Source organism: Anthonomus grandis, chromosome 8, assembly GCF_022605725.1.
Source record: "Anthonomus grandis grandis chromosome 8, icAntGran1.3, whole genome shotgun sequence".
Classification (NCBI taxonomy): Eukaryota; Metazoa; Arthropoda; class Insecta; order Coleoptera; family Curculionidae; genus Anthonomus; species Anthonomus grandis.
This window is the reverse complement of record NC_065553.1, coordinates 17,412,700-17,422,371: the sequence shown is the minus strand read 5'-3', so window position 1 is coordinate 17,422,371 and position 9,672 is coordinate 17,412,700.

The following is a 9,672-nucleotide window of genomic DNA, read 5'->3' as shown; positions in this document are numbered from 1 at the left end:
AATAAATAATAAGGTGTCTTCTTTACGCTTTTACCATTGAGATATTGTTCTTGTAGGCACCACATAATGTTATACTATATTTAAATTGTCTGCGGATTTATTTATTTTTTTTTAAAGAAAGTCTCAAATTTGTTTTGCATAAAGGCTGCGTGAAAAAGAAAAAAAAAGATAATTGACCATTTAAATCTGCTATAATACAACCTGGAAACTTTATAGGTGAAAAAAGGTTGGTGACGGTTGTCCAAAGACACAACATCATAAATGTCATTAATTTTAAATAACTATCATGTAGGGCAAAAAAATTTTGCTAGAATTTTCACATTTGTCTTCTAAAATTAAAACTCTTGTTATACATAATCTTTGAAAAAATACTATAATTGTTTTTGCGTATTGATTTATATGTTAGTTATTAGATTGAGATATTTTTTCAGTTAATGTTGCTTGAACTAATACTAAATTAGTTCTTTATTTTCTTTAACAACTAAAACTACTAAATATCATCATAGGCTTTACCATTTTAAATCAGTAATAAATATATTTAAGTAAGAACCAATAACGGAAATTGAGAGCAAAATATTTTGATTAAAATTTGCGTTTATGTATTAAACGTTTAACTTTTGATCAAAGAGTTTTTGCGGGCGATAATTAAAATTCAATTTGCTAACATGTAAGGCTTAAGTGGTACGGTTTACAATTTTCGTTACGGTGTACCTACATTTCTTTTATTAACTTTACATAAACTATTATTTATGCAGTGTATTAACGTTTGATTACGACACTCCTCCTATATTATTAAGTAGTTGATTGAATAACGTTTTAAAATTCTACGTACACGCTGTTTCTGCAACAAAAGTCCAATTAAATTTTAAATTAAAAAAGTAATTAATTCCGTGTTTTTTATCATTTGAAAAATTACCTTCGAATCAACCTTTATATAATGAGCTAATTTAGTCCCCCAAAAGGTTTTAGTTAATAATATTTAATTGATAAAAGGATAGCTTTATTCAGATACTCCTTGAGATTGATAACAGAAAAAAAAGTTGTAGTATCTTCTTCTTCTTCTTTCTTTAGGGTAGGAAAAACAGAAAACTAGATTAAAAGAAGAAAGAAAATCATGATAGCTTTCAGACTCTTGACGTAGTTTGAACCTGGTCCTGAATGCTTGGATGGTCTTTAAGTTAGCCTGGTGTCCTAAGTTTCTAGCTTCATCCATTTACAACTTTAATGATCTATAAATTGATCTCTCTTTATTTGTTGAGTAATATAGGATTTGCATCTCACTTTTTAAATCGCTCCATGGGTTATATATCCGAAAGCTGAAGAAAAATTATAGTGGTATTTTATGCAACTTTATACGCAAAATATACTTTTTTAATATATGATCTTTTAACCAACAAACTATAAGTAATAAAGTCATTTCAAATAGGGGCATTTTAGATTAGAAGGAATTTTTTAACCTCGTTGACGACTATCGGAATCATACAAAAATAAACTTTATTAGTAATATTGCTTATATAAAGAAACTGAAGAAATTTTGAATACAAATATTATATGTATTATATTACCTTTATGAATTTGCTTTGCATTATTTTTTTATGCTTCTTACGTTTCACATTTAATTAAATTATTAAAGACTACCTTATATCCACGGGCGTTCTTATATTTAATCTTTTAAAAACGTCGACTGGGAGATGAAAGTTCAGAATGAGACAGAACGTCCTGACGTTCAGTTCAATATATCATATGAAAAAATTAATAGCAAATAGATATTTTTTTATTCGGTATAACAACGGATTCCTGTTTATTCCATTTAATTTAAATTTTCTCTAATCAGCTAAAATATACCTATTTCCACACTTTTTAATATTCTTACAATAGAAATTGACTGTAGCCAGATATTTCAAAATTTTGAAACAAAAGTGTACTATTCAGTTTTTAAATTGGACCTACATTCACATTATTTTGCTTCACTTTAAATCTATTTATTATTATCTTACTCTTAGGGCTATTTCATAAACAAAATCAAGGTTAAAATAAGTAAATAGGATAATAGTTAAATTAATAAAGTTAAATTTATAGTTACAGTAACTGATAGTTTACACTTGATAACGGTTGGAGATACTTACCAACCGAAACGTCGTGTTACAATAAATAAATAAGACAATGCAAGTCCGACAAGATGTTTTCAGCCTTTACGTAGTTGGAAAAATAAGCGAAAAAAAGAGGATTGCTCCTATGCTATAAATTTAACTTTATTAATTTAACTATTATCCTATTTACTTATTTTAACCTTGATTTTGTTTATGAAATAGCCCTAAGAGTAAGATAATAATAAATAGATTTAAAGTGAAGCAAAATAATGTGAATGTAGGTCTAATTTAAAAACTGAATAGTACACTTTTGTTTCAAAATTTTGAAATATCTGGCTACAGTCAATTTCTATTGTAAGAATATTAAAAAGTGTGGAAATAGGTATATTTTAGCTGATTAGAGAAAATTTAAATTAAATGGAATAAACAGGAATCCGTTGTTATACCGAATAAAAAAATATCTATTTGCTATTAATTTTTTCATATGATATATTGAACTGAACGTCAGGACGTTCTGTCTCATTCTGAACTTTCATCTCCCAGTCGACGTTTTTAAAAGATTAAATATAAGAACGCCCGTGGATATAAGGTAGTCTTTAATAATTTAATTAAATGTGAAACGTAAGAAGCATAAAAAAATAATGCAAAGCAAATTCATAAAGGTAATATAATACATATAATATTTGTATTCAAAATTTCTTCAGTTTCTTTATATAAGCAATATTACTAATAAAGTTTATTTTTGTATGATCCCGATAGTCGTCAACGAGGTTAAAAAATTCCTTCTAATCTAAAATGCCCCTATTTGAAATGACTTTATTACTTATAGTTTGTTGGTTAAAAGATCATATATTAAAAAAGTATATTTTGCGTATAAAGTTGCATAAAATACCACTATAATTTTTCTTCAGCTTTCGGATATATAACCCATGGAGCGATTTAAAAAGTGAGATGCAAATCCTATATTACTCAACAAATAAAGAGAGATCAATTTATAGATCATTAAAGTTCTAAATGGATGAAGCTAGAAACTTAGGACACCAGGCTAACTTAAAGACCATCCAAGCATTCAGGACCAGGTTCAAACTACGTCAAGAGTCTGAAAGCTATCATGATTTTCTTTCTTCTTTTAATCTAGTTTTCTGTTTTTCCTACCCTAAAGAAAGAAGAAGAAGAAGATACTACAACTTTTTTTTCTGTTATCAATCTCAAGGAGTATCTGAATAAAGCTATCCTTTTATCAATTAAATATTATTAACTAAAACCTTTTGGGGGACTAAATTAGCTCATTATATAAAGGTTGATTCGAAGGTAATTTTTCAAATGATAAAAAACACGGAATTAATTACTTTTTTAATTTAAAATTTAATTGGACTTTTGTTGCAGAAACAGCGTGTACGTAGAATTTTAAAACGTTATTCAATCAACTACTTAATAATATAGGAGGAGTGTCGTAATCAAACGTTAATACACTGCATAAATAATAGTTTATGTAAAGTTAATAAAAGAAATGTAGGTACACCGTAACGAAAATTGTAAACCGTACCACTTAAGCCTTACATGTTAGCAAATTGAATTTTAATTATCGCCCGCAAAAACTCTTTGATCAAAAGTTAAACGTTTAATACATAAACGCAAATTTTAATCAAAATATTTTGCTCTCAATTTCCGTTATTGGTTCTTACTTAAATATATTTATTACTGATTTAAAATGTTAAAGCCTATGATGATATTTAGTAGTTTTAGTTGTTAAAGAAAATAAAGAACTAATTTAGTATTAGTTCAAGCAACATTAACTGAAAAAATATCTCAATCTAATAACTAACATATAAATCAATACGCAAAAACAATTATAGTATTTTTTCAAAGATTATGTATAACAAGAGTTTTAATTTTAGAAGACAAATGTGAAAATTCTAGCAAAATTTTTTTGCCCTACATGATAGTTATTTAAAATTAATGACATTTATGATGTTGTGTCTTTGGACAACCGTCACCAACCTTTTTTCACCTATAAAGTTTCCAGGTTGTATTATAGCAGATTTAAATGGTCAATTATCTTTTTTTTTCTTTTTCACGCAGCCTTTATGCAAAACAAATTTGAGACTTTCTTTAAAAAAAAATAAATAAATCCGCAGACAATTTAAATATAGTATAACATTATGTGGTGCCTACAAGAACAATATCTCAATGGTAAAAGCGTAAAGAAGACACCTTATTATTTATTTTAACATAACAAATCACCTATAGTTTATATAGTTAATTAAATACTTAAAGTTCGATCCTCCAACCTCCATGCAGTGTTATCTCGAATCCTTCCTCTTACAATTTGGAACATTTGCGGTGTCACTTCGCCACATACTTCAATAATTTGTGCTTACGTAACTTTCAGTGTATCTAAACTTTGCTTTCTATGTGCCTCACAAAAAAAGTCCAGGGCACATAAGTTTGGTGACAGAGAGAGCCATTTAATTACATCCTTTCGTCTGATCCAGCGTCCTAGAAACGTGTGATTTAGATAAATATTTGTTAAAAAATCAGTTCTTGGTAATTGCATGCAGGGTCGCTTTTTATAATTAGTATGTGATTAATTTAAGTACCTATCGCCTGTTAAATTTCTAGAAAGAAAAAAAGGTATTACAGTGGAATTACCAAAGATATCAAACATTGATGTGTGTGTGTGATGTGTTATTAGCCCAATAACGATAATTATGACAATTCACTAAATATTCAAGAAGAAACAAAAATTACCCAAAAAAATAAATTAAAAATTAAATTACCATCAGTCTCTCTTTCAGTCATAATTTTGCAAAATTTTAAGCGACCACGAAATCAACTTAAATTAGCTATTGCATTAATCGAATCTTATAAGGATCGACCGTATATTTTTTTAAATATTTATTGAACACTTATTCGAGTCTTGTACTAAGCGTACTACCCATTGTAATTTGCCTTAACATACAGGTTGGGGAATTGAAGATTACGCATTGTGCAAAATAATGGTAACACCACATCCTCTCATAACATAAATAATATCGCCATGCCTTATATTGCTGGGTCAGTGTGATGGATTTTGTTTCATGTTAAAGCGCTATTTATTTTTTCAACTTATTATGGCTGCTTATACTCCTTCTTAAAGAGTTCAAATTAATAAATGGTTTGACGGAGTCAATTCGGAAGTACAATGTAGGGATTTGTTTTCAATTAAAACACGTGTCGAGAATTAAATAAATGGCTTTATATTTGAACTAACATATTTAATTGTTGGAGCTGAAAATCAAAATTGAGTACAAATAACTTTTACTAATTTCGGAAAAAATTTACAAATTTTTAAAGTATACACTTTTGTACCTAATTATATGAATTCTAAAAATCATAGAATAATAAATGAACTTAATACCTAACAGATTGGAATAACCAACTGTATTTGTTGTTCAAAAGATTGCATTAAAGTTAATATATTTTATTTTATTCGTAAACTCTATATCTCTACTCAATTATTATCCAAAAAATAGGGATTATATACTTCATGTATAAAGAAAAAGTATGCAATTATCCAACGCAATCCAACTTGCTCATTCTCTTATTTATCGAAAATTGATTTAACAGGCTACATTTAGGAAATCTGGCTGTCTTGAAGAAATTTTATAGAAATTCATGATTTATTAAATTCAATGAGTTTTCTGGCAAAGATCTAATCTCCAAAGATCCAAATTGCGCAACATTGCCTCCATTTATCTGACCCTGTAACTCTTACGGTTTCCAAGATTCTAATGGTCACCCTCGAATTTAGGACACCCTGTAAATTTAAATTTACTATAAACACTGAATTAAAAAACCTTTTCTGGGACATACCGTACATTTATCCACATTATTCTCTAAACTTTGATAGCCGAACATCTGGAATCAAATTCAAGCCAAAAATATTTTATTCAGTTATGTACGCGTTCCAGACACCAAAAGGCACTTTTTGAAGCAGCTCCTCGAATTGGAATATGAAAGGGGCCCATTGTGCGTATAACGAGCCGCTGACAGACCCATTGTTAAACTAAGACATGTTTAAGGTCTGCTTGTAAGGGTTGATGGGCCGTGTTAGTAAGGATTTTTTTTTAACTTTCCTGTTTCTGTTTCCTGAAGTCATTCTTCTTAAAATTAAACTAAACCAAAAACGTTTCTTCCTGAGACTAAAACAATGATCGGAATTTAGAATGAAAGACGGTAGATATAAAATATAGCGTGGTATATAGGGACGGTGAGGCGAGGGCATCGGATGAATCGATAAATGGCTTTAGGCCAAAGTGTCCCCAAAAGTTCGCCCGAAAGTTAGTAACTTATCTGTGCTCCCGGTAGTCGTAGTCAGTAGGGGCATCACAATGAACTTGACTTGGACAGGCACGAAAGTCGCATTAAGATACTACGTTCCAAATTTACATTAGACCTTAGAGTTGTTAAATGTAAAGATAGATTAGTTACGGAGTAATATAATATTTGTCTGTAATAATTTTATTTATGTAAGAAAATTTTGCTTTCATTGTGACTTAGGTGGTAGGGAGAACACCATAGTTTACATTTTATGACCGAGTATTTTTTTTAATTAAGAAACGGGCAAAACCTATATTTTTATGAAATTTTTATATTTACAACAGTAATATATAGTTTAAGTAATATACATCACATACAGAATCACAGAAAAAAATTAGGTAATAATAATAATTAAAATCTTCTAACACTTGACCCAGGAATTTGACATAAGACTCATAAATGTAAAAAGTGATAGGATAGCTTTTCTTAAGGCAAGCAGTGATAGGGACCATATTTAACATATTATGTGTATCTGCCTAATTGTATATGTCAAAATTTATAAGCTATTCGGTTTAAAAATGTGTATTAAACTTGTTTAAGAGCATCAATATGTACCCCATAGAAAACAGAGTATAGTAGAGTGTTTTTATAGCGGCAGAATTTTTTAAGTCTTGAGTACATCTCCGAACACAACCAAGCATCTGGAAAGCCTTATTAATAATATTATCGAAATGATGAGAAAACTGTAGGCTTGTAACGAGGCTTGTAACGACCCCCAAATTTTTAAATAAGAGTTAGCATTTTTTTTGCACCAAACTACCAAGTTATTATGGTCATATTGTAATTTGTCACAATCATTATGGATTGCAGGTATACATAATTAACTTAAGTCTGAGGTTAAATGTATTCTGTAATTGTATTAAATTAAAAGCAATAATACTTCTACTATTATTTCAAAATATCGTATATCACAAAAAATGTTCTTTGATTTGTTATATTTATTTATTTATAACATAATTGTGTTATTCTTTTCATATTATTATATTTCATATGTATCTATTTATTTATATTTTAATTTGGTAATAGGTTAATTTACTAATTACCCTTGCTATGTAGTACTCTTAAAAATTTAATCCTGCTTTAAGTATTTATCAAATCTTGAGAAAGTCTATATTTTTGCTAATTTCAGATACGGTAAGCCCAATAATATAGCAGATTAATAATCAAATTAATAATTATTTTAAAATTAGTACTAGCAATGTTACAGCCTATATTAAAAAGATAAGATAATCATAGACTAAAATTACACAAAAGATGTTCCAGTTAAAATGTATACCAAATTTAATAAATCTAAAATTTTTATTTGCTTTAATTACAGCCTAAATTACAACTTTATGCTAAAACACTGAACCTTTTAACATAAAAACATAGCTTTAGAATTAATCTCGAACATAATCAATGACATTGGAAAGTAGGTTTAAGCCAAACAATTTCTTTAACAATTATGTATAAGGACACAGGCAGATACTAATCATAATCCTTTTCTAGCTGCATAAGGTTAATACTGTCTGGAAGATAATTATAAAATTTAATTGAAGTAATTACAAAGCAATTGCGCGTTTTATTTAGGTCATTTTGAGGTAAGACTCTTAAAGACTTTGCTCTAGTCAGCCAGAAATATAAATTTTGATGAGTAAAGAATTAAGATAGATTGTTTTCCGCAAATAACAAACATTTAAAATTAAAAAGTGCCTTTACTAGTCAGAGTAATATGTAAAGTTTTTTAAAGTGGATTCTACAGTACGACAGTTTTGTAATTACCCTAATTACCACTGTTTGTTGCTAAAAAAAGTTTAAATCTCCCTCAGAGTTTCCCCAATACAGGATACGTTACAGAAATTGGCTTTGAAAGTATCCATTAATTATATAATATAAAGAAAAGTAAAATATAATATATAATAATAATATAATATATAGTAAAAAGAAAAGTAAAACAAAATGCGCTTATTAGGAACACTTGCTCAAAGAAGTAGACAAACAAACAAACCGATACACTGACTTTCGTATTGATAACAGTTGTTAATACAAAAGCCATCATAAATCAGTACTTGAATATTATTTTACTTATCTTTTATTTTTAATTAATTCTAATACTCTCATTGGCTTTGCTTTATTGTACTCTCGTAGTGTGTAGATCATAGAAGTGGCGAAAGCACCGCGTTTCTATACATTGAACAAAGATATACAAATTATTGAATATTTATCAAGCATTTATATTTTCATAATAAAGAAAAATGGAATTCTGAGAAAATAGATCTCATAAAATAATTTTTTGTCATAATATCTGTGCTGCTAAAAGGACACTAAAGGATACTTACATTGATTTAATCAAAATACGGCGAGATTTGTATGCTAATCGAGACCTTCTATCGATGATTCTACTTACAAATTTTTGAAATTATTCTACCATAAACGAATTTCCTTAATTCACTAGGCATGGCAATTTTTTTGATACCACAGTTTTTCGTTTAAGTGTTTCAGCATTTATATGTGTCGTCTATGAAAAAACTAAACTTATAAGTAATAGAAAAATGCTATCAAAAATTACTGGTTTAAATAAAGCGAAAGGTCCTTGCAATACTAGGGTATGAATCAGTACTAACCATAACAGTATCTGCTATAAGTGCTTCAGTTAAACAATTTTTTTGCAGTATTAAAGCCCATTAATAGCTTTATAAAAAATTCAAAAGGCGAAGACAGACTTTCTAATTTAACATTATTTTTAAAAAATTATTGAAGCATCAAAGCGTTAGGAGAAAAAAAATTTTCGACGATGTTTAAGACAAAGTTGCGTCTAATTATTTGAAGAATAGGTCTCAAGTAGGCATAAAATTTGTTTTGAACTGTTACAAGTCGAGGATGATGGATAATTCTTTGAATAATAAAAACTTTTCTTTTTTAGTTTAAAAAATTATAGCATATGTTAATAGATTAAAATATATTTTAATAGGTTATATGTTCTGATCTACACTTTACCAAGGATTTTTTTTCATAACCTTGTAGTGATCCGCTTTCCCTGCCAAAGATGTCTAAAATATATATTTATACAATATTTTGCCAAATAATTAAAGCTAAATAAATACCTTTATACCTACTTATTTAAATAATGTAATATTATAAAGAACAAAAATATAAAACATGTTACAGACAAAAAAAAATTACAAATGTTTTGTTTTGCAGAATAAATAATTTTATTGGTTTTCTAGTCTTGGAATAACCT